A 27,047-nucleotide genomic window follows, 5' to 3' on the forward strand; every position below is an offset into this window, starting at 1 on the left:
CACACACACACACACACACACACACACACACACACACACACACACACATCAGAGTAACTTTGATCATGTGCCATGCTTTGGCTTGCACACACAAACACACACACTCACCCCCGTGAAATCGCTGCATCGCTGCCTCCGCTTGTCTCCGTCTCTCCTTAAGAAAATCACTACAGTCCCAGTTCGCTGATTCAAATCCTCCTCTGCTCCTCTCTCTTTCTCCTCCCTTGTTCTCCTCTCCTCTAACGTTCCTTTCTTTCACAGACCACTGTGAGGAGTCTTGAAGGGAAGCCCTCTTTCCTTCTCCTCTTCAGTCTTCTCTTTTCCTCTGCTCTGCTCTCCTTCCTTCCCTGCTGTCTTTCTTAGCACCGCCTCCTTCCCCTCCACCCCTCCTCCATTCCCCTCCTCCACTCCCCTCCTCTCTCTGCTCTCTCACTTTGTTTGTTGGCCCCCCTGCCTTTCTCTCTCACACTCAGCTTTCCCCTGTTTCTTTCTTCGCTCTTCTTTCTCTCAATTACATTTTCAATGTAATGTTTTCCATGCTTTATTGGCATGGGAAACATATGTTTACGTTGCCAAAGCAAGTGAAATAGATAATAAACTAAAGTGATTTAAACAATAAAAAAAATGTACAGTAAACAAACTCACAAAAGTTCCAAAAGAATAAAGACATTTCAAATGTCATATTATGTATTTATACAGTGTCGTAACGATGTGCAAATAGGTAAAGTACAAAAGCGAAAATAAATAAATGGTATTTGTTCTTCACTGGTTGCCCTTTTCTTGTGGCAACAGGTCACAAATCTTGCTGCTGTGATTGCACAATGTGGTATTTCACCCAGTAGATATGGGAGTTTATCAAGTTGGATTTGTTTTGGAATTCTTTGTGTCTCTAACACGGTCACACATTGGGCAGGAGGTTAGGAAGTGCAGCTCAGTTTCCACCTCATTTTGTGGGCAGTGTGCACATAGCCTGTCTTCTCTTGAGAGCCAGGTCTGCCTACGGCAACCTTTCTCAATAGCAAGGCTATGCTCACTGAGTCAAAGTGTTCCTTAATTTTGGGTCAGTCACAGTAGTCAGGTATTCTGCCACTGTGTGCTCTCTGTTTAGGGCCAAATTACATTCTAGTCTGCTCTGTTTTATGTAATTTTTTGTGTCAAGTAAATACATTTTTGTTTTCTCATGATTTGATTGGGTCTAATTGTGTTGCTGTCCTGGGGCTGTGTGGGGTCTAATTGTGTTGCTGTCCTGGGGCTCTGTGGGGTCTGTTTGTGTTTGTGAACAGAGCCCCAGGACCAGCTTGCTTAGAGGAATCTTCCCCAGGTTCATCTCTCTATAGGTGATGGCTTTGTTATGGAAGGTTTTGAAATTGCTTCCTTTTAGGTGGTTGTAGAATTTAACTGCTATTTTCAGGATTTTGATAATTAGTGGGTATCGGCCTAATTCTGCTCTGCATTATTTGATGTTTTACGTTGTACCCGGAGGGTATTTTAGCAGAATTCTGCATGCAGAGTCTCAATTTGGTGATTGTCCCATTTTGTGGATTCTTGGTTGGTGAGCGGACCCCAAACCTCACAACTATAAAGGGCAATGGGTTCTATAACTGATTCAAGTATTTTTAGCTAGATCCTAACTGGTATGTCACATTTTGTGTTCCTTTTAATGGCAAAGAAGGCCCTTGTCTCTAAGATCGTTCACAGCTTTGAGGAAGTTACTGTGGTGTTGATGTTTAGGCCGAGGTATGTATACTTTTTTGTGTGCTCTTGGTCAAAGATGTCTAGATGAAATTCGTATTTGTGGTCGTGGCAGCTGGACCTTTTCAGAACACCATTATTTTTGTCTTACTGAGATTTACCAAACGGCCATGTGGAAAGAAGTGTGTTTTTTGCCAATTTCCATAAATTTGTATAGCAGACACTCATGTCATATGGAGTCAAAAGCTTTACCTTTGTTTTGGTTTGTTTGTCAATTAGGGTGTGCAGGGTGAATACATGGTATGTTGTACGGTAATTTGTTAAAAAGACTATTCGACATTTGCTCAGTACATTGTTTTTCCTGAGGAAATGCAAGAGTCTGCTGTTAATGATAATGCAGAAGACTTTCCCAAGGTGGCTGTTGGCGCATATCCCACGGTAGTTATTGGGGTCAAATTTGTCACATTTTTGGTGGATTGGGGTTATCAGTCCTTGGTTCTAAATATTGGGGAAGATGCCAGAGCTGAGAATGATGTTAAAGAGTTTTAGTATAGCCAATTGGAATTTGTTGTCTGTACATTTTATCATTTCATTGAGGATACCATCAACACCAAAGGCCTTTTTAAGTTGGAGGGTTTTTATTTTGTCTATGTAGTTCATTCAATGTAATTGGAGAATCCAGTGGGTTCTGGAAGTATTTAATAGTTGATTCTAAGATTTGTATTTGATCATGTTTTTGCTGTTTGTTCTTTGTTATAGAGCCACAAAGATTGGAGAAGTGGTTTATCCACACATCTCTGTTTCGGATAGGTAACTCTTAATTTTGTTGCTTGTTTAGTGTTTTCCAATTCTTTCATTACATTGAGCTGATTTCTGATGTGATGTTCCTTCTTTTTCCGTAGTGTATTGTTTTTGTGATTCACCATAGTGAATAGACTCAGGGTTTCTAGGTCTCTATGTTTTTGGTTGGATAGGTTTCTCAATTTCTTTCTTAGGTTTTTGCATTCTTCATCAAACCATTTGTCATTGTTGTTCATTTTTTTCTCTCTCTTTCTATGTCTCTTGTTCTACCTCTGACTGTCTCAAACCTTTATTTTGGGGGTGAACTACCCTATCCGTTTAACCAGCTTTAATAACCCCTTCAGTCACTGATGAGAAATCCTGTCCCAGTCAAAGGCTGTGTTGGTAACTGGATTATCACAGTAAACTCTCTATCCACTCATCCTCATATGATGGTCCTGCAGATCTGGGGGACTAGATTGAATTGATGTTAATATTCATGAATGTACCATCGGCCTACTGAAATAAATCATAAACCTTCATTCAGATATCAAAATCACTTCTCCCTTCTCATGTCATTTTCCATTTGATCCTCTCTCTCTGTGTGCATGTGCAGCATGTGCATGTGTTTGTGAGATGTGTGTATGTGTGTGGGACTACCTATGGGACTACCTCTCCAGCAGCTGCCCTGCACAGTAAATAATAACACGGACTGTTTTCATTATCAAACAGGCTCTACATTTAGGAATTACAGTGGCAACAGGGGAACAATGGAGAAACAGAGAGAAAGAGATGGAGAGAGAGAGGGAGGGAAAAGGATAGAGAGAGAGATAGAGAGGGAGGGGAAAGGAGGAGAGAGAGGGAGGGAAAAGGACAGAGAGAGAGAGGGAGGGAAAAGGAGGAGAGAGAGGGAGGGAAAAGGACAGAGAGAGAGAGGGAGGGAAAAGGACAGAGAGAGAGAGGGAGGGAAAAGGAGGAGAGAGAGGGAGGGAAAAGGAGGAGAGAGAGGGAGGGAAAAGGACAGAGAGAGAGGGAGGGAAAAGGACAGAGAGAGAGGGAGGGAAAAGGACCGAGAGAGAGGGAGGGAAAAGGACCGAGAGAGAGGGAGGGAAAAGGACCGAGAGAGAGGGAGGGAAAAGGACCGAGAGAGAGGGAGGGAAAAGGAGGAGAGAGAGGGAAAAGGAGGAGAGAGAGGGAGGGAAAAGGACAGAGAGAGAGGGAGGGAAAATGACAGAGAGAGGGAGGGAAAAGGACAGAGAGAGGGAGGGAAAAGGACAGAGAGAGAGGGAGGGAAAAGGACAGAGAGTGAGGGAGGGAAAAGGACAGAGAGAGAGGGAGGGAAAAGGACAGAGAGAGAGGGAGGGAAAAGGAGGAGAGAGAGGGAGGGAAAAGGACAGAGAGAGAGGGAGGGAAAAGGACAGAGAGAGAGGGAGGGAAAAGGAGGAGAGAGAGGGAGGGAAAAGGACAGAGAGAGAGGGAGGGAAAAGGACAGAGAAAGAGGGAGGGAAAAGGACAGAGAGAGAGGGAGGGAAAAGGACAGAGAGAGAGAGGGAAAAGGACAGAGAGAGAGGGAGGGAAAAGGACAGCGAGAGAGGGGGAAAAGGACAGAGAGAGAGGGGAAAGGAGGAGAGAGAGGGAGGGAAAAGGACAGAGAGAGAGAGGGAAAAGGACAGAGAGAGAGGGAGGGAAAAGGACAGCGAGAGAGGGGGAAAAGGACAGAGAGAGAGGGAGAGAAAAGGACAGAGAGAGGGAGGGAAAAGGAGGAGAGAGAGGGCGGGAAAAGGACAGAGAGAGGGAGGGAAAAGGAGGAGAGAAAGGGAGGGAAAAGGAGGAGAGAGAGGGAGGGAAAAGGAGGAGAGAGAGGGAGGGAAAAGGACAGAGAGAGAGGGAGGGAAAAGGACAGAGAGAGAGGGAGGGAAAAGGAGGAGAGAGGAGGAGGGAAAAGGACAGAGAGAGAGAGGGGAGGGAAAGGAGGAGAGAGAGGGAGGGAAAAGGACAGAGAGAGAGAGGGAGGGAAAAGGAGGAGAGAGAGGGAGGGAAAAGGAGGAGAGAGAGGGAGGGAAAAGGACAGAGAGAGAGGGAGGGAAAAGGAAGAGAGAGAGGGAGGGAAAAGGAGGAGAGAGAGGGAGGGAAAAGGACAGAGAGAGAGGGAGGGAAAAGGACAGAGAGAGAGGGAGGGAAAAGGACAGAGAGAGAGGGAGGGAAAAGGACAGAGAGAGAGGGAGGGAAAAGGAGGAGAGAGAGGGAGGGAAAAGGAGGAGAGAGAGGGAGGGAAAAGGACAGAGAGAGGGAGGGAAAAGGACAGAGAGAGAGGGAGGGAAAAGGACAGAGAGAGAGGGAGGGAAAAGGACAGAGAGAGAGGGAGGGAAAAGGACAGAGAGAGAGGGAGGGAAAACGACAGAGAGAGAGGGAGGGAAAAGGACAGAGAGAGAGGGAGGGAAAAGGAGGAGAGAGAGGAGGGGAAAGGACAGAGCGAGAGGGAGGGGAAAGGAGGAGAGAGAGGGAGGGGAAATGAGGAGAGAGAGGGAGGGAAAAGGAGGAGAGAGAGGGAGGGAAAAGGAGGAGAGAGGGAGGGAAAAGGACAGAGAGAGAGAGAGGGAAAAGGACAGAGAGAAAGAGGGAGAGAAAAGGAGGAGAGAGAGGGAGGGAAAAGGAGGAGAGAGAGGGAGGGAAAAGGAGGAGAGAGAGGGAGGGAAAAGGAGGAGAGAGAGGGAGAGAAAAGGAGGAGAGAGAGGGAGGGAAAAGGAGGAGAGAGAGGGAGGGAAAAGGACAGAGAGAGAGGTAGGGAAAAGGAGGAGAGAGAGGGAGGGAAAGGAGGAGAGAGAGGGAGGGAAAAGGAGGAGAGAGAGGGAGGGAAAAGGACAGAGAGAGAGGGAGGGAAAAGGAGGAGAGAGAGGGATGGAAAAGGAGGAGAGAGAGGGAGGGAAAATGAGGAGAGAGAGGGAGGGAAAAGGACAGAGAGAGGGAGAGAAAAGGAGGATAGAGAGGGAGGGAAAAGGAGGAGAGAGAGGGAGGGAAAAGGAGGAGAGAGAGGGAGAGAAAAGGAGGAGAGAGAGGGAGGGAAAAGGAGGAGAGAGAGGGAGGGAAAAGGACAGAGAGAGAGGGAGAGAAAGGGAGGAGAGAGAGGGAGAAAAAAGGAGGAGAGAGAGGGAGGGAAAAGGAGGAGAGAGAGGAGTGGAAAGGACAGAGAGAAAGGGAGGGAAAAGGAGGAGAGAGAGGAGGGGAAATGACAGAGAGAGAGTGAGGGAAAAGGAGGAGAGAGAGGAGGGGAAAGGACAGAGAGAGAGGGACGGAAAAGGAGGAGAGAGAGGGAGGGAAAAGGAGGAGAGAGAGGAGGGGAAAGGACAGAGAGAGAGGGAGGGAAAAGGAGGAGAGAGAGGGAAGGAAAAGGAGGAGAGAGAGGGAGGGAAAAGGACAGAGAGAGAGGGAGGGAAAAGGACAGAGAGAGAGGGAGGGAAAAGGACAGAGAGAGAGGGAGGGAAAAGGACAGAGAGAGAGGGAGGGAAAAGGAGGAGAGAGAGGGAGGGAAAAGGAGGAGAGAGAGGGAGGGAAAAGGACAGAGAGGGAGGGAAAAGGACAGAGAGAGGGAGGGAAAAGGACAGAGAGAGAGGGAGGGAAAAGGACAGAGAGAGAGGGAGGGAAAAGGACAGAGAGAGAGGGAGGGAAAAGGACAGAGAGAGAGGGAGGGAAAACGACGGAGAGAGAGGGAGGGAAAACGACAGAGAGAGAGGGAGGGAAAAGGACAGAGAGAGAGGGAGGGAAAAGGAGGAGAGAGACAAGGGGAAAGGACAGAGAGAAAGGGAGGGAAAAGGAGGAGAGAGAGGAGGGGAAAGGACAGAGCGAGAGGGAGGGGAAAGGAGGAGAGAGAGGGAGGGGAAATGAGGAGAGAGAGGGAGGGAAAAGGAGGAGAGAGAGGGAGGGAAAAGGAGGAGAGAGGGAGGGAAAAGGACAGAGAGAGAGAGAGGGAAAAGGACAGAGAGAAAGAGGGAGAGAAAAGGAGGAGAGAGAGGGAGGGAAAAGGAGGAGAGAGAGGGAGGGAAAAGGAGGAGAGAGAGGGAGGGAAAAGGACAGAGAGAGAGGGAGAGGAAAGGAGGAGAGAGAGGGAGGGAAAAGGAGGAGCGAGAGGGAGGGAAAAGGAGGAGAGAGGGAGAGAAAAGGAGGAGAGAGAGGGAGGGAAAAGGAGGAGAGAGAGGGAGGGAAAAGGACAGAGAGAGAGGGAGGGAAAAGGAGGAGAGAGAGGGAGGGAAAAGGAGGAGAGATAGGGAGGGAAAAGGAGGAGAGAGAGGGAGGGAAAAGGACAGAGAGAGAGGGAGGGAAAAGGAGGAGAGAGAGGGAGGGAAAAGGAGGAGAGAGAGGGAGGGAAAAGGACAGAGAGAGAGGGAGAGAAAAGGAGGAGAGAGAGGGAGGGAAAAGGAGGAGAGAGAGGGAGGGAAAAGGAGGAGAGAGAGGGAGAGAAAAGGAGGAGAGAGGGAGGGAAAAGGAGGAGAGAGAGGGAGGGAAAAGGACAGAGAGAGAGGGAGAGAAAGGGAGGAGAGAGAGGGAGAAAAAAGGAGGAGAGAGAGGGAGGGAAAAGGAGGAGAGAGAGGGAGGGAAAAGGACAGAGAGAGAGGGAGGGAAAAGGACAGAGAGAGAGGAGTGGAAAGGACAGAGAGAAAAGGAGGAGAGAGAGGAGGGGAAATGACAGAGAGAGAGTGAGGGAAAAGGAGGAGAGAGAGGAGGGGAAAGGACAGAGAGAGAGGGAGGGAAAAGGAGGAGAGAGAAAGGGAGGGGAAAGGACAGGGAGAGGGGGAGAGAAAAGGAGGAGAGAGAGGGAGGGAAAAGGAGGAGAGAGAGGGAGGGAAAAGGAGGAGAGAGAGGGAGGGAAAAGGAGGAGAGAGAGATAGAGAGATGTGACCTTGATTAACTCTGAGGGAGGGGAGCAGAGTTACATCACACACACACACACACACACACACACACACACACACACACACACACACACACACACACACACACACACACACACACACACACACACACACACACACACACAGCTGTGTATAATTGTCCATCTGCACAGAATTAGAGCACACTGACTACATGAGTGGACATTTTAGTATAGTGTGCGTCTGTGTGTTCAGCACTGGCCTCTATGAACCAAACCAGTCTAGTGTTATTGCTTTGTGAGCTGCCATGGAAAAGAAATACGAGAATTGAGTGAACGCTGTAGAGAGAGTGATGGACACAGAGAGGAAAAGAGTGGGAGAGAGACGTATACTGACTAGAATGTGCCTGTCTAATGAAGTTCCTCCATCCCACCATTACTTATCTTGTTGTATCCCTTTGTCTCTTCATCCCATTTTCTCTCTCCTGCTCTGACCTTCTCCTTCCGGCCAGCAACCGTTCCTTTCCCTTTCTACCTGGTAAAGGTATTGGTAACAGGAAGCGGATGAGGTATTGGTAACAGGGAGGGAGTGAGGTGGGTGTGAGTGCTGAACTAACCTCAACGCTGTGACTTGGCACATTCCTACTGCTAGCATAAGCAACCTCTCAGCGCTAAAAATAGGACACAAGATGGAAAGTTGTGGTCAATGTATCTGGCGTGTATGTGTATATGTGTGTGTATATGTGTCACAGGGAGTTTCCATCTTAGCAGGTAATAATCACATCAATAAGAAAAGAAAGGAAGAGAGAAGAGAGGGGAGCAAAGAGGGATGAGAGGATGGAGGTGAAGGGGTGAGAAAGAGAGAGATGTAGCAAGAGAGAAAGAGAGATGTAGCAAGAGAGAGATGTAGCAAGAGAGAAAGAGAGATGTAGCAAGAGAGAAAGAGAGATGTAGCAAGAGAGAGATGTAGCAAGAGAGAAAGAGAGATGTAGCAAGAGAGAAAGAGAGAGAGATGTAGCAAGAGAGAGATGTAGCAAGAGAGAAAGAGAGCGATGTAGCAAGAGAGAAAGAGAGATGTAGCAAGAGAGAAAGAGAGATGTAATGTAGCAAGAGAGATGGAGAGAAAAAGGTGTGAGAGAGAAAGAGAGAGATGTAGTAAGAGAGAAGGGGAGAGATGTAGCAAGAGAGATGTAGCAAGAGAAAGAGAGAGATGTAGCAAGAGAAAGAGAGAGATGTAGCAAGAGAGAGAGATGGAGAGAAAAAAGTGTGAGAGAGAAAGAGAGAGATGTAGCAAGAGAGAAGGAGAGAGATGTAGCAAGAGAGGAGAGAGGTAGCAAGAGAGAAGGAGAGAGATGTAGCAAGAGGGAAGGAGAGAGATGTAGCAAGAGAGAAAGAGAGAGATGTAGCAAGAGAGAAAGAGAGATGGAGAGAAAAAGGTGTGAGAGAGACAGGGTGAGACATGGAGAGAGAAAGAGAGACATGGAGAGAGAAAGAGAGAGATGTAGAAAGTGAGAAAGAGAGAGCTGGAGAGAGAAAGAGGGTGTGAGAGAGAAAGCGAGAGGGAGAGAAAAAGGTGTGAAAGAGAGAGGGAGAGAAAGAGAAAAGAGGGAAAAAGAGGCCCAGTGTTGGCCAGAACAATAGAAGGAAGCAGGTTGCAAATCACTCAGACACACAACTCTACATTATAACTGGATGTAAGAGACAGAGCTAAGACCTAACACGTGTCCATACACGCACACACACATGCACACAAATCAATCTGTCCAGTAAATCTCTTTTGGTGAATGGTGTTCTTACTCTACCAATGAACTCCATTAAGTCCCAGCAGGGCACTCCCCTCTCCATCACTCATTCTCCTTTTCCCTCTCTGTGTATCTCCCTCTTCTTCTTTTGTCTTTTTCCACAAGAGAAAGAGAGAAAAAGATGGATCAGAGAGATGAGGAAATAGATGGTGAAAGAGAAGAGAGACAAGATAGACAGAAAGGAGGGATGGGTAGAGATATATAGAGAGAGAGAAATAGAGAAAGATATAGAGAGATGGATATATAGTGTGATGGATATATAGAGAGAGCTAGAGATAGACAGAGATATAGAGATATTTATATATAGCGAGATATATATATATATATAGAGAGAGATATACAGTAGAGAGGGAGATATACAGTAGAGAGGGAGATATAGAGAGACAAATTTGACCCCAATAACTACTGTGGGATATGCGTCAGAAACCTTGGGAAAATCCTCTGCATTATCATTAACAGCGGAATCGTATATTTCCACAGTGAAAACAATGTACTGAGCAAATATCAAATTGGCCTTTTACCAAATTACTGTATGGCAGACCACATATTCACCCTGGACACCCTAATTGACAAACAAACCAAAACAAATGCAAAGTCTTCTCATACTTTGCTTGACTCAATTTGGCATGAGGGTCTGCTATACAAATTGGTGGGAAATGGTGTTGGGGGAAAAACATACAACATTATAAAATCAATGTACACAAACAACACTAGGCAGTCACCCAAGTCATAGACTGTTATCTTTGCTACCGCACGACAAGCTGTACCGGAGCACCAAGTCTACGTCAAAAAGGATTCTTAACAGCTTGTCACACATACAGAATACATTCTTCCTTTTATTTAACGAAGGACACTTAAACTAACGTGACAATATAAACAACTAGTGCTGACATGCAACTACACATATACAATAACCAACAAAACCAAAATGGAAGATGGCCAATCAGAGACAACGATAAACAGCTGCCTCTGATTGGGAACCAATTCAGGCCACCATAGACCTACATTTACCTAGACAAACGAAAAACCCCATAGATATACAAAAAACCCTAAACAGGTTAAAACACCTAGACAATACAAAAACACACATACCACCCTCGTCACACCCTGACCTAACCAAAATCATAGAGAAAACAAAGATAACTAAGGTCAGGGCGTGACACAGCTTCTACCTCCAAGCCATTAGACTGCTGAATAACTAATCAACTGGCAACCCGGACAATTTGCATTGACACCACCCCCCCTTTGTTTTTACACTGCTGCTACTCACTGTTGATTATCTATGCATAGTCACTTCACCCCTACCTACATGTACAAATTACCTCGACTAACCTGTACCCCCGCACACTGACTCGGTACCGGTCCCCCGTATAGCCTCATTATTGTTATTTTATTGTGTTACTTGAGTTTATTTAGTAAATATAAGATTAACTCTATTTTCTTAAAACTGCATTATTTGTTAAGGGCTTGTAAGTAAGCATTCCACAGTAAGGTCTACTACACCTGTTGTATTCAGCATTCCACAGTAAGGTCTACTACACCTGTTGTATTCAGCATTCCACAGTAAGGTCTACTACACCTGTTGTATTCAGCATTCCACAGTAAGGTCTACTACACCTGTTGTATTCAGCATTCCACAGTAAGGTCTACTACACCTGTTGTATTCAGCGCATGTGACAAATAAAACTTGATTTGATTTGGTGATTTGATTTGAACAAGTGTTAAATCGGTTAAATCTCAGTAAGACAAAAATAATGGTGTTCCAAAAAAGGTCCAGTCGCCAGGACCACAAATACAAATTCAATCTAGACACTGTTGCACTAGAGCACACAAACTATACATACCTCGGCCTAAACATCAGAGCCACAGGTAACTTCCACAAAGCTGTGAACGATCTGAGAGACAAGGCAAGAAGGGCCTTCTATGCCATCAAAAGGAACATAAAATTTGACATATCAATTAGGATCTGGCTAAAAATACTTGAATCAGTTATAGAACCCATTGCCCTTTATGGTTGTGAGGTCTGGGGTCCGCTCACCAACCAAGAATTCACAAAATGGGACAAACACCAAATTGAGACTCTGCATGCAGAATTCTGCAAAAAAAAAAGAGATTGAGAGGGAGATAGATACAGAGAGAGATAGAGATATCTATTGAGAGAGAGTTAGAGAGAGAGTTAGAGAGAGATGTAGAGAGAGAGGGATGTAGAGAGAGGGGGAAAGAGAGAGGGGGAAAGAGAGAGCGATATATAGAGGGAGCTATATAGAGAGAGATATAGAGATAGAGATATAGAGATGTATAGAGAGAGACATAGAGAGATAGAGATATATAGATAGCATATATATATATATGAGAGAGAGAGAGAGAGAGAGCAATAGATATACAGCGATAGATATAGAGAGAGAGATATATATTGAGAGATATAAAGAGAGATTTAGAGATATATATATATATATAGAGAGAGAGGAATATAGAGAGATATATAAAGATAGATAGATATATATAGAGAGATTTAGAGCGAGATGGATATAGAGAGAAATATATTTCTCTCTCTCTCTATATATATATATATAGAGAGAGAGAGATATACATTGAGAGAGATATATAAAGAGATATATAGATATATAGAGCGATATAGGGAGATATATAGAGAGAGATATATAGAGACATTGAGAGAGATATAAAGAGATATATAGATATATAGAGCGATATAGGGAGATATATAGAGAGAGATATATAGAGACATTGAGAGAGATATAAAGAGATATATAGATATATAGAGCGATATAGGGAGATATATAGAGAGAGATATATAGAGAGATATATAAAGTCATATAGAGATGAATGTCACGGTTGTCCTCCTCTTCATCTGAAGAGGAGAGGCGAGAAGGATCAGAGGACCAAAGCGCGGCGTGGTATGTGTTCATAGTGAATATTTAATAAAGAAAGTACTGAACACGGCATACAAAACAATAAACAAATAACGACCGTGACGCTACAAATGAGACCTGTGCTGACACAAGCCACTAACATAGACAATCACCCACAAACAAACAGTGCAACCCAGGCTACCTAAGTATGATTCTCAATCAGAGACAACCAATGACACCTGCCTCTGATTGAGAACCATACTAGGCCGAAACATAGAAATCCCAAATCATAGAAAATCAAACATAGACTGCCCACCCAACTCATGCCCTGACCATACTAAATAAATACAAAACCAAGGAAATAAAAGGTCAGAACGTGACAATGAATTTATTTAATGAATTTATGAAAACCTTGTGAAGACTTACAGAAAAACGTTTGACCTCTGTCATTGCCAACAAAGGGTATATAACAAAGTATTGAGATAAACTTTTGTTATTGACCAAATACTTATTTTCCACCATAATTTGCAAACAAATTCATTAAAAATCCTACAATGTGATTTTCTGGATTTTTTTTTTTAGTAGTTGAAGTGTACCTATGATGAAAATTACAGACCTCTCATCTTTTTAAGTGACGGTCAATCACCCTCGGTCTGGGGCTCCATGCAAGATCTCACCCCGTGGGCATCAATGATCATAAGGAAGATGAGGGATCAGCCCAGAACTACCCGGCAGGACCTGGTCAATGACCTGAAGAGAGCTGGGACCACAGTCTCAAAGAAAACCATTAGTAACACACTACGCCGTCATGGATTAAAATCCTGCAGCGCACGCAAGGTCCCCCTGCTCAAGCCAGCGCATGTCCAGGCCCGTCTGAAGTTTGACAATGACCATCTGGATGATCCAGAGGAGAAATAGGAGAAGGGCATGTGGTCTGATGAGACAAAAATAGAGCTTTTTGGTCTAAAGGATGAGTACAACCCCAAGAACACCATCTCAACCGTGAAGCATGGAGGTGGAAACATCATTCTTTGGGGATGCTTTTCTGCAAAGGGGACAGGACGACTGCACCGTATTGAGGGGAGGATGGATGGGGCCATGTATCGCGAGATCTTGGCTAACAACCTCCCTCAGTAAGAGCATTGAAGATGGGTCGTGGCTGGGTCTTCCAGCATGACAACGACCCGAAACACACAGCCAGCGCAACTAAGGAGTGGCTCCGTAAGAAGCATCTCAAGGTCCTGGAGTGGCCTAGCCAGTCTCCAGACCTGAACGCAATACAAAATCTTTGGAAGGAGCTGAAAGTCCGTATTGCCCAGCGACAGCCTCGAAACCTGAAGGATCTGGAGAAGGTCTGTATGGAGGAGTGGGCCAAAATCCCTGCTGCAGTGTGTGCAAACCTGGTCTAAAACTACAGGAAACGTATGATCTCTGTAATTGCAAACAAAGGTTTCTGTACCAAATATTAAGTTCTGCTTTTCTGATGTATCAAATACTTATGTCATGCAATAAAATGCAAATTAATTACTTAAAATTGATACAATGTGATTTTCTGGATTTTTGTTTTAGATACCTATGATAAAAATTACAGACCTCTACATGCTTTTTAAGTAGGAAACACTGCCGATTTTGCAGGTTATCAAATACTTGTTCTCCCCACTGTATATATATGAGAGAGAGAGAGAGAGAGAGAGAGATATGACCAGCTCTACAATGCCTGGGCAAAGTGGGGGAAGGGAACAGCTGGGCTGGGGAGAGGCGATGGAAGGGAGGTACGGAGGGGAGAGAGAGGCTAAACCTGGTAATGTAGACAGAGGGAAGAGGAAAGGACAGCAGCTGTGTAGACCACACACCACTATCACCATACAATTTGGAGCAGCAGAGTTGAAAGTGCAACAAGCAGAAAGTGCAACATGGGAGCTGGCAATAAGACACAGGTTTTGTGTTCTCTTTTTAAAATGCTGAGTACACATTCATCGATGTGCACTAACTTGAATTGTCAGAGTCGATCTAAAAGATAGCGAAGGAGTCAGGTGCAGGACACAGATAAAAGTAACAATCACTGATTTACTCAATCCAAAACGTAACAAAATCCCGTTCCAAACAAGGACAAAACAGGACTCAAAATACAACACACCGGAATACACGAAAGACAATCACGCACAAAACAGAAAGGGAAACCAGAGGGTTAAATAAGGAACATAATTATGAGATGGGAACCAGGTGTGTAAACAGACAAAACAAAAGGAACAATGAAACATGGATGGGTGGCGGCTAGAAAGCCGGTGACGTCGACCGCCGAACGCCGCACGAACAAGGAGAGGGAACAACTTCGGTGGAAGTCGTGACATGAATGTAAACCCTTATCCTTCATCCCTGGGTCCTTCCGCTGTCAGTTTCAGCCCAGTGGCCGAGACACACACTCAGAACATTCATCAATGTCCCGGGCCTCCCAGAGACAGAGAGAGAGAGAGAGAGAGAGATGGAGAGAGAGATCTTCTGCGCAGATTTTGTCGGACTTGGGTTATGTTCAAAAATGCAAACAGACCGCACAGAGCCCCAGGACAGCAACACAATTAGACCCAACTAAGTCATGAGAAAACAAAAAGGCACAATGGAAAGAAACAACTACAAAACTGAGCAAACTGGTATGCTATTTGGCCCTAACAGAGAGTACACAGTGGCAGAATACCTGACCACTGTGACTGACCTTAAATTAAGAAAATCCTTGACTATGTACAGACTCAGTGAGCATAGCCTTGCTATTGAGAGAGGCTGCCGTGGGCAGACATGGCTCTCAAGAGAAGACGGGCTATCTGGTTTGAAATGATTTATACTTTTACTTTTGATACTTAAGTATATTTTAGCGATTCCATTTACTTTCGATAATTAAGTATGTTTTAAACTAAATACTTTTAGACTTTTACTCAAGTAGTATTTTACTGGGTGACTTTCACTTTTACTTGAATCATTTTCTATTAAGGTATCTATATTTTACTCAAGTATTACAATTGGGTACTTTTTCGCCAATGATAAACTCCCATTTGTTAGGCGAAATACCACAATGTGCAATCACAGCAGTAAGATTTGTGGCCCGTTGCCATGACAAAATAGCAACCACTGGAGCGCAAACAACATCGTACATACCACCCATATTTACCTTTTTATCTATCTTTCCCTACTATTCTTACTACAACTATTTTAGGGCTGTCCCCGAACCCAAAACATCTTGGTCGACAGAAAGTTGTCTGTTTCGATTGGTCAAAAATGTTTCAGGGTGTATTTCTTCATCTATAGACACACCCTATGCGTTTTAATAAAATCAACTACATGTACTGAGCTTGTCTGATGCTTTAAGGGCACTGTGATTAAATAATTAAGACGCACAAATTACTCAAGACGGAGGTCAACATAACCAGAAGAAAAAACCTGTGCCCGACCTGACCATCCTCTCTTGCCAGTAACTGGCTACACCAGGGGTCGGCGACCTTTTCATGTCAAGTGCCAATTTATCTTACCATTTCTAACAATCTGCGTGCCAGTTATGGTTTTCATATGCACATTTTCGTGGAACAGTTTCATTTTCATTTATAATGTCTTCATATCTCAAAATCACTGTCTATCTAAATCTAAATGAAAATTATACAAATCTAAAAGTAACTTCTATTGCCATTGCCAACTATGTAAAAATAGCCTACATGAAGCCAACCAATAAAAACATTGCACCCTGAAGGTAGTAAATATCCTGATAAAAATACATATCCTATCAATCACATTGGCTACCCATGGTCTGTCTGCAAGGAACTTGAAACATCGTATGAACTATCAACCTAGTTGGTCCTGAAGTTGCTCTAGCAAACTTGCAACATTGAAAAAATATTCTGGGCCCTCAGAGTTTCCCAAGCCAGTGATCTCCGGACAGACACAGCTGTAGGCTATTTGCGCAAGGGAAGCAAAAGGTAGGCCTACATTGCTAAAACATGTACATAGCTGATAATATAACACATGGTGTTTTCATTTGTGTGAGAAGATGGTAGACCAACACCATATACTCATGCTCGCTAGATCCATAGGGATATTGAAAGAGAATAGAATTTTAAGCCCTGGTCATACCTGTTAGTGAGTCTCAGTGTTCTCCTGATTCTCTGCGGGATACAGGGAGGGAGGAGGTACCTCTCATCCCCAGAATCTCACTCCTCCCTGGGATGCCTCTACTCCACTACACCCACTGACCTGGAGCCTGGAAACACAGAGAGCAAAGAGAGACAGAGAGGAACTTAATACTTAATACAGATACAGAAACAAAACAGCAAATACATGTTAGTAGCCATTTCTATGACTTTTCTTCATGTGAAACTGTAACTCTATAGTATATCTTAAAGGTAACAGTTTTTAGTACAATACACTGGTCATTCAGTTAAATGCACTACCCAAAATGTTGTCTTCTGTGAAATGAGAGAAGAGGAGTCCACTGCCCCCTTCTGGTTACTCAGGAAAACTGCCACCTTGATATTCCCAGTACAATACCCCAACAAACAAAGTACACACACACACACACACACACACACACACACACACACACACCGATACACACGCGCACACACACACACACCGATACACACGCGCACACAAACACACACCGATACACACGCGCACACAAACACACACATCTGAGGGGAGAGCAGAGTGATATCACACTCTTTGTTTGTTTATCTCTACCATCTCTAGCTTTGACTGCAGTCTCATCGTGCGTGTGTGTGTGTGTGTGTGTGTGTGCGTGCTCTCTCACACATTCTGAAATAGGTCACTTCAACAAGAAACAACAACATTCTCTGATCCACATCCAATAGGAGAGAGGGATGGTATGAGGAGAGAGGGATGGTATGAGGAGAGAGGGATGAGAGGAGGAGAGAGGGATGATATGAGGAGAGAGGAGGAGAGATGAAGAGAGGAGGAGAGAGGGATGATAGGTGGAGAGAGGGATGATATGAGGAGAGAGGGATGATATGAGGAGAGAGGGATGAGAGAAGGAGAGAGGGATGAGAGGAGAAGAGAGGGATGAGAGGAGGAGAGAGGGATGATGAGAGGGATGAGAGGAGGAGAGAGGGATGATAAGAGGATTAAAGGGATGATAGGAGGAGAGTGGGATGAGAGGAGGAGAAGGGGATGAGAGGAGGAGAGAGGGAGGAGTGAGGGATGAGAGGAGGAGAGAGGGATGATATGAGGAGAGAGGGATGATAGGAGGAGAGAGGGATGATAGGAGGAGAGAGGGATGAGAGAGGAATGAGAGAGGGATGAGAGAGGGATGATAGGAGGAGAAAGGGATGATAGGAGGAGAGTGGGATGAGAGGAGGAGAGAGGGAGGAGAGAGGGATGAGAGGAGGAGAGAGGGAAGAGAGGAGGGAAGAGAGGAGGAGAGAGGGAAGAGAGGAGGAGAGAGGGAAGAGAGGGAAGAGAGGAGGAGAGCGGGAAGAGAGGAGGAGAGAGGGAAGAGAGGGAAGAGAGGAGGAGAGCGGGAAGAGAGGAGGAGAGCGGGAAGAGAGGAGGAGAGCGCGAAGAGAGGAGGAGAGCGGGAAGAGAGGAGGAGAGCGGGAAGAGAGGAGGAGAGCGGGAAGAGAGGAGGAGAGCGGGAAGAGTGGGAAGAGTGGGAAGAGAGGGAGGAGATGAGAGGGAAGAGAGGGAAGATAGGGAAGAGAAGGAAGAGAGGAGGAGAGAGGGAAGAGTGGGAAGAGGGAAGAGAGGTATGAGAGGAGGAGAGTGGAGGACAACATTTAACTCTATCCCTATCTCTCTCTCTCTCTCCCCTCTCTAATGAATGATAGAATTCAGCTGATTAATTTCGGCCTACTTACAGTGTCATGCTGTATCTTTAACCTCTCTTCCTGTAGTTGCCGTAAAGTGACATTCAGGTGGTTCTGGAAGTATTCTCAGGATGATGATTATTTTGTTCTGTCAGTGTGTTTCTGATATAGCGTAACAGTGTGAAACGCTGTATCGGGGGTGTGTCTGTCAAGTTAATATTTTTAGGCTAATGGGGGTCCCCCTGATTTCATTGGGATGAGCAAGATAAATGAAAACTGTTCTATACTCAGCTATTATAACGATGAACAGATGAGATCAAGAATAACAAAAAATGATGCCCCACTCCCTACCCCCTTTCAGTCTGTGTACTCAACATACAGTGCCTTGCGAAAGTATTCGGCCCCCTTGAACTTTGCGACCTTTTGCCACATTTCAGGCTTCAAACATAAAGATATAAAACTGTATTTTTTGTGAAGAATCAACAACAAGTGGGACACAATCATGAAGTGGAACGACATTTATTGGATTTTTCAAACTTTTTTAACAAATCAAAAACTGAAAAATTGGGCGTGCAAAATTATTCAGCCCCTTTACTTTCAGTGCAGCAAACTCTCTCCAGAAGTTCAGTGAGGATCTCTGAATGATCCAATGTTGACCTAAATGACTAATGATGATAAATACAATCCACCTGTGTGTAATCAAGTCTCCGTATAAATGCACCTGCACTGTGATAGCCTCAGAGGTCCGTTAAAAGCGCAGAGAGCATCATGAAGAACAAGGAACACACCAGGCAGGTCCGAGATACTGTTGTGAAGAAGTTTAAAGCCGGATTTGGATACAAAAAGATTTCCCAAGCTTTAAACATCCCAAGGAGCACTGTGCAAGCGATAATATTGAAATGGAAGGAGTATCAGACCACTGCAAATCTACCAAGACCTGACCGTCCCTCTAAACTTTCAGCTCATACAAGGAGAAGACTGATCACAGATGCAGCCAAGAGGCCCGTGATCACTCTGGATGAACTGCAGAGATCTACAGCTGAGGTGGGAGACTCTGTCCATAGGACAACAATCAGTCGTATATTGCACAAATCTGGCCTTTATGGAAGAGTGGCAAGAAGAAAGCCATTTCTTAAAGATATCCATAAAAAGTGTTGTTTAAAGTTTGCCACAAGCCACCTGGGAGACACACCAAACATGTGGAAGAAGGTGCTCTGGTCAGATGAAACCAAAATTGAACTTTTTGGCAACAATGCAAAACGTTATGTTTGGCGTAAAAGCAACACAGCTCATCACCCTGAACACACCATCCCCACTGTCAAACATGGTGGTGGCAGCATCATGGTTTGGGCCTGCTTTTCTTCAGCAGGGAGAGGGAAGATGGTTAAAATTGATGGGAAGATGGATGTAGCCAAATACAGGACCATTCTGGAAGAAAACCTGATGGAGTCTGCAAAAGACCTGAGACTGGGACGGAGATTTGTCTTCCAACAAGACAATGACCCAAAACATAAAGCAAAATCTACAATCTACAAGGTGTTAGAATGGCCAAGTCAAAGTCCAGACCTGAATCCAATCGAGAATCTGTGGAAAGAACTGAAAACTGCTGTTCACAAGTGCTCTCCATCCAACCTCACTGAGCTCGAGCTGTTTGGCAAGGAGGAATGGGAAAAAATTTCAGTCTCTCGATGTGCAAAACTGATAGAGACATACCCCAAGCGACTTACAGCTGTAATCGCAGCAAAAGGTGGCGCTACAAAGTATTAACTTAAGGGGGCTGAATAATTTTGCACGCCCAATTTTTCAGTTTTTGAATTGTTCAAAAAGTTTGAAATATCCAATAAATGTCATTCCACTTCATGATTGTGTCCCACTTGTTGTTGATTCTTCACAAAAAAATACAGTGTTATATCTTTATGTTTGAAGCCTGAAATGTGGCAAAAGGTCGCAAAGTTCAAGGGGGCCGAATACTTTCGCAAGGCACTGTATATATAATTGTAACGGTCGTCGTATGAAGGTGTTTTCATCTTGATATTTAATAAGAAACGTGAACACCGAAACAAAAACAATAAACGACAACGTGAAATAACTAAACTGAAACAGTCCCGTGTGGACCAAACACTGACACGGAAAACAAACACCCACAACCCAAAAGGGAAACCAGGCTCCCTAAGTATGATTCTCAATCAGGGACAACGATTGACAGCTGCCTCTGATTGAGAACCATACCAGGCCGAACACAGCAATCCCAAATCATAGAAAAACAAACATAGACTGCCCACCCAACTCACGCCCTGACCATACTAAAACTAAGATAAAATAACAGAACTATGGTCAGAACGTGACAGTCCCCCCTCCCCCCAAATGTGCGGACTCCGGCCGCAAAACCTAAACCTATAGGGGAGGGTCTGGGTGGGTGTCTGTCCGTGGTGGCGGCTCTGGCGCGGGACGTGGACCCCACTCCACCATAGTCCTTCTCCGCCTCTCTACCCGCCTCCGTGGCCTCTTTAACGCGGCGACCCTCGCCGCCGACCTCGGACTGGGGACCCAAGCCACGGGTCCCGAATGGACGGGAGATTCCGGCAGCACCGGACAGACGGGAGACTCCGGCAGCCCCCCCCCCCCCTTCCAGTCTGTGTACTCAACATATATAATATGATTTATTTAATACTACCCCCCTTTCAGTCTATGTACTCAACATATATAATATGATTTATTTAATACTACCCCCCTTTCAGTCTGTGTACTCAACATATATCATATGATTTATTTAATACTACCCCCCTTTCAGTCTGTGTACTCAACATATATCATATGATTGATTTAATACTACCCCCTTTCAGTCTATGTACTCAACATATATAATATGATTTATTTAATACTACCCCCTTTCAGTCTATGTACTCAACATATATAATATGATTTATTTAATACTACCCCCTTTCAGTCTATGTACTCAACATATATAATATGATTTATTTAATACTACCCCCTTTCAGTCTATGTACTCAACATATATAATATGATTTATTTAATACTACCCCCCCTTGACCCATAATCAGCTGAACACAAGTATAGAGCAGAACAGTATCATCCTCCTGGAGGAAGGAGGAGACACCAGGGCTTGTCCTCCTGTCTTATCCCAGCAGGAAGTCAGTCTACTGATGGACAGATGGTCAAGCCTTGTCCTGAGGGACACTGAGGGGGAGGGAGGAGGAGACACCAGGGCTTGTCCTCCTGTCTTGTCCCAGCAGGAAGTCAGTCTACTGATGGACAGATGGTCAAGCCCTGTCCTGAGGGACACTGAGGGGGAGGGAGGAGGAGACACCAGGGCTTGTCCTCCTGTCTTGTCCCAGCAGGAAGTCAGTCTACTGATGGACAGATGGTCAAGCCCTGTCCTGAGGGACACTGAGGGGGAGGGGCATGTCCATTTGTCACCCTGTTTTTGTCCATCCCCCACGTTGGTGACCAGCTAGGTAATTACCACTACCCACCTTGTGATGGAGGTGAGAGAAGGAGGTACAGAAGAGAGAAGAGAAGATAGAGAGGAGGGAAGAGGGGATAGAGATATTAGGAGAGGATGGAAGAGGGGATAGAGATATTAGGAGAGGGAAGAGGGGATAGAGATATTAGGAGAGGTAGGGAAGAGGGGATAGAGATATTAGGAGAGGAGGGAAGAGGGGATAGAGATATTAGGAGAGGTAGGGAAGAAAGAGGAGGGAAGAGGGGATAGAGATATTAGGAGAGGTAGGGAAGAGGGGATAGAGATATTAGGAGAGGTAGGGAAGAGAGAGGAGGGAAGAGGGGATAGAGATATTAGGAGAGGAGGGAAGAGGGGATAGAGATATTAGGAGAGGTAGGGAAGAGAGAGGAGAGGAGAGGAGGGGAGCAGAGGCAGAAGGGAGACGGAAAAACTGGTTGGCCTCTAGATTACAGAGAGCTGGTAGTCCCATCCACTAAACTACCAGGTGTGAAACAGGGAAGAGACTCCCCCATACCCCCTGTATGCTAATTTGGTATAGAGCAAACCTAACCCACTCAATTAAATTAGTCAAAACATTAACATTTTAAATCTGGCTAGAAACTAATAATGAAATGATCTCAACAGAGAAGCATGTCCTCATGTGTGCTACCTATATCCCCCCAATAGAATCCCCATGCTTTAACGATGACAGCTTCTCCATCCTAGAGGGGGAGATCAACAATTTCCAATCTCAGGGATGTGTACTAGTCTGAAGCGGACTAAATGCCAGAACTCGACAAGAACCTGACACCCTCAGAACACAGGGGGACAAACACCTACCTGGAGGTGACCATGTTCCCTCCCCCATATGCCTCCCTAGACACAACTATGACAACATAACCAACAAAAATGGGTCACAACTCCTGCAGGCCTGTCAGACGCTGGGTATGTACATGGTAGTGGTAGGCTTCGAGGAGACTCCTAAGGTAGGTACATCTATAGGTCATCTCTTGGCAGTGGTACCGTAGACCACTGACCTCAACCCAGAGTCTCTTAGAGCGTTCGCAGTCAGTCCACTGAGACCCCTATCAGACCACAGCAAAATCACACTCCGCATGAACAGAGCTATGCTCAAATCATGATGCATCAAAGCCAAAGTAACTAAATAATATTAAGAAATACTATAGATAGAAGGAAAATAGTGTGGAAACCTACCAAAAAACAATTAGTCAACAACAAATTCAATCCCTTCTAGAAAAGGTCCTGTACAAAATGTTTTACTGTAATAGTGAAGGTGTAAACTTGGCAGTAGAAAACCTAAACAGTAAATTTGTCCTCTCAGCTTCCCTATCAAATATAAAAATGTCAAGCAGACAACCTAAGAAAATTAACAACAATGACAAATGGCTCGATGAAGAATGCAAAAACCTAAGAAAGAAATTTAGAAACCTGTCCAACCAAAAACATAGAGACCCCGAAAACCAACGCCTTCACTATGGTGAATCACTAAAACAATACAGCAATACACTGAGGGAAAAGAAGGAACAGCGTGTCAAAAATCAGCTCAATGTCATTGAAGAATCCATAGACTTTAACCACTTCTGGGAAAATTGGAAAACACTAAACAAACAGGATGTATGGGTAAACCACTTCTCCAATCTTTTTGGTTCTATAACAAAGAACAAACAGCAAAAACATATACATGATCAAATACAAATCTTAGAATCAACTGTTAAAGACTTCCAGAACCCACTGGATTCTCCAATTACATTGCATGAACTACAGGAGAAATACAAACCCTCCAACCCAAAAAGGCCTGTGGGGTTGGTGGTATCCTAAATTAAATGATAAAATATACAGACCACAAATTCCAATTGGCTGTACTTAAACTCAATAGATTCATACATTTCCTCAGTGAAAACAATGTACTGAGCAAATGTCAAATTGGCTTTTTATCAAATGACCATACGACAGACCACGTATTCACCCTAATTGACAAACAAACCAAAACAAAGGCAAAGTCTTCTTATGCTTTGTTGATTTAAAAAAAGATTTCCACTCAATTTGGCACGAGTGTCTGCTATACAAATGGATGGAAAGTGGTGTATGGGGAAAAACACAATAATATAAAATCCATGTACACAAACAACAAGCGTCCCGTTAAAATTGCCAAAAAATACACACATTTATTTCCACAGGGCCGGGGGTTGAGACAGGGATGCAGCTTAAGCCCCACCCTCTTCAACATATATATCAACGAAATGGTGAGGGCACTAGAATGCAATTCAGTTATCATCTCTAAAACAAAAGACATTTAGATCAAAAGAGTCCATATTAACAAAGGAAATAAGTTCTAACAGAACAGATAGATGGCAATACAAACTGTACCATATGGGCTCAGAGTAAGTTAGAGGAAAAACAAAAAGACATGGAGGAACTTATTCAAGAAAGATCCAGTGTAATATATTATAACAAATAAAGCAAACTGGACGTAATGTGGGGAAAACACACCAAATACTTTTAAAATCTTAAACAGAATGCTACCAATGTATTTTATTGAAACTTGTTACAAATGATGGAGTCACGCATGATTCACCTACTGACAAAGGAAACTCCAGGGCTGGATGACATACCAGTGGAAGTATACAAAGGAAACTCCAGGGCTGGATGGCATACCAGTGGAAGTATACAAAGGAAACTCCAGGGCTGGATGGCATACCAGTGGAAGTATACAAAGGAAACTCCAGGGCTGGATGACATACCAGTGGAAGTATACAAAGGAAACTCCAGGGCTGGATGACATACCAGTGGAAGTATACAAAGGAAACTCCAGGGCTGGATGGCATACCAGTGGAAGTATACAAAGGAAACTCCAGGGCTAGATGACATACCAGTGGAAGTATACAAAGGAAACTCCAGGGCTAGATGACATACCAGTGGAAGTATACAAAGGAAACTCCAGGGCTGGATGACATACCAGTGGAAGTATACAAAGAAAACTCCAGGGCTGGATGGCATACCAGTGGAAGTATACAAAGGAAACTCCAGGGCTGGATGGCATACCAGTGGAAGTATACAAAGGAAACTCCAGGGCTGGATGGCATACCAGTGGAAGTATACAAAGGAAACTCCAGGGCTAGATGACATACCAGTGGAAGTATACAAAGGAAACTCCAGGGCTAGATGACATACCAGTGGAAGTATACAAAGGAAACTCCAGGGCTGGATGACATACCAGTGGAAGTATACAAAGGGAACTCCAGGGCTGGATGGCATACCAGTGGAAGTATACAAAGGAAACTCCAGGGCTGGATGGCATACCAGTGGAAGTATACAAAGGAAACTCCAGGGCTGGATGGCATACCAGTGGAAGTATACAAAACTTTTTTTAATATACTCAGAGGACCATTATTGGCTTGTTTTAACCACTCCTATATAAACGGTAGATTATCAGACACGCTACAAGAAGGTCTGATATCATTATTACTGAAACAGGATCCAAATGGTAAATATAATGATCCAGTCCATTAATAAATTGGAGGCCTCTTACACTTCAGTGTTGTGATGCAAAAATTCTAGCTAAATGCTTGGCGCATAGAATTAAAAAGGTTTTGTCAGATATTATAAATCCTAATCAGACAGGTTTTATACATGGACGATACATTGGAGATAATATAAGATAAGTACTGGAAACAATAGAATACTATGAAATATTGAGGACACCAGGCCTGGTTTTCATGCAGTTGAAGTCGAAAGTTTTCATACACCTTAGCCAAGTTAGTTTTTCACAATTCTTGACATTTAATCATAGTAAAAATTCCCTGACTTAGGTCAGATAGGATCACCACTTTATTTTAAGAATGTGAAATGTCAGAATAATAGTAGAGAGAATTATTTATTTCAGGTTTTAATTCTTTCATCACATTCCCAGTGGCTCAGAAGTTTACATACACTCAATTAGTATTTGGTAGCATTGCATTTAAATTGTTTAACTTGGGTCAAATATTTCAGGTAGCCTTCCACAAGCTTCCCACAATAAGATGGGTGAATTTTGGGCCCATTCCTCCTGACAGAGCTGGTGTAACTGAATCAGGTTCTTCAGGTTCTTCAGTTGTGCCCACACATTTTCTATACGATTGAGGTCAGGGCTTTGTGATGGCCACTCCAATACCTTGACTTTGTTGTCCTTAAGCCATTTTGCCACAACTTTGGAAGTATGCTTGGGGTCATTGTCCATTTGGAAGACCCATTTGCGACCAAGCTTTAATGTCCCGACGGATGTCTTCAGATGTTGCTTCAATATATCCACACTATTTTCTATCCTCATGATGCCATCTATTTTGTGAAGTGCACCAGTCCCTCCTGCAGCAAAGCACCCCCACAACATGCCACCTCCGTGCTTCACGGTTGAGATGGTGTTCTTCGGCTTGCAAGCCTCCCCCGTTTTCCTCCAAACATAACAATGGTCATTACGACCAAACAGTTCTATTTTTGTTTCCTCAGACCAGAGGACATTTCCCCAAAAAGTACGATGTTTGTCCGCATGGGCAGTTGCAAACCATAGTCTGGCTTTTTCATGGCGGTTTTAGAGCAGTGGCTTCTTCCTTGCTGAGCGGCCTTTCAGGTTATGTCGATATAGGACTCGTTTTACTGTGGATATACAGTGGGGAGAACAAGTATTTGATACACTGCCGATTTTGCAGGTTTTCCTACTTACAAAGCACGTAGAGGTCTGTAATTTTTATCATAGGTACACTTCAACTGTGAGAGACGGAATCTAAAACAAAAATCCAGAAAATCACATTGTATGATTTTTAAGTAATTAATTTGCATTTTATTGGATTTTTTTTTGCCGTTGTCGTGACCGCTATTTCCGGTGGATTTCTCAACATAACGTGACCAACAAACTGAGGTATTTTGGCTATAAAAATAATCTTTATGGAACAAAAGGAACATTTGCTGTCTAACTGGGAGTCTCGTGAGTGAAAACATCCAAAGATCATCAAAGGTAAACGGTTAATTTGATTGCTTTTCTGATTTTCGTGACCAAGCTTCCTGCTGCTAGCTGGACATAATGCTCTGCTAGGCTATCGATAAACTTACACACGCTTGTCTTGCTTTGGCTGTAAAGCATAATTTCAAAATCTGAGATGACAGGGTGATTAACAAAAGGCCAAGCTGTGTTTCACTATATTTCACTTGTGATTTCATGAATATGAATATTTTCTAGTAATATATTTTGACCGTTGCGCTATGCTAATTAGTGTACTTGATGACAATTCTCCCGGATCCGGGATGGGTAGTTCCAAGAGGTTTAACAAGAAATTTGTGGAGTGGTTGAAAAACGAGTTTTAATGACTGCAACCTAAGTGTATATAAACTTCCGACTTCAACTTTATAAAGTGTAATATTGGGATGCAAACTCAAAATCTTTTTTTAAGCCCATAACGTTGTGTGTGAGGTGGATACCTTTGTTTCAAAGTAGATTTGTTTAAGACTACCAATAATCACCCTGTGTGACCCTGATTTAGCCCACTGCAGTAGTACACTAGTTTCCATCTGAACCCAGCCAGTCTCACTGTCGCCTACAACTCAATCAAACCCAGGAGTTAGTGGCACAGATAGAACACGTACAGTAGCAAGCTAATGCTATTTTTATGTAGTGTTCCTTCAGCTTTGCTAGTCATTAGCTAAAGTCCCCTCTCTCTCTCTCTGCTGCTGTCGTTTTCTAAGAAACGTGGGAAAGCAGCTTTGTTGCTATAATACGCCAAGCTT

The 27,047-nt window shown here is 44.0% G+C and overlaps 1 protein-coding gene across 3 annotated transcripts in view; it reads right to left on the reverse strand.

Moving 5' to 3' along the window:
- LOC139413359 (leucine zipper putative tumor suppressor 2 homolog) overlaps positions 1 to 27,047 on the reverse strand; it is a 98,340-nt gene that overhangs the window by 36,528 nt on the left and 34,765 nt on the right. Inside the window, exon 2 of one of the 3 annotated variants that reach the window (XM_071160641.1) lies at positions 16,122 to 16,248. The gene's annotated coding sequence lies outside the window, so the exon portion shown is untranslated. Of the gene's footprint in view, positions 1 to 108; positions 441 to 7,733; positions 7,795 to 16,121; positions 16,249 to 27,047 lie in introns of those variants that run through there. The other 2 variants (XM_071160650.1, XM_071160631.1) reach the window with 2 other exon arrangements.

Source organism: Oncorhynchus clarkii, chromosome 1 (genome assembly GCF_045791955.1).
Source record: "Oncorhynchus clarkii lewisi isolate Uvic-CL-2024 chromosome 1, UVic_Ocla_1.0, whole genome shotgun sequence".
NCBI lineage: Eukaryota > Metazoa > Chordata > Actinopteri > Salmoniformes > Salmonidae > Oncorhynchus > Oncorhynchus clarkii.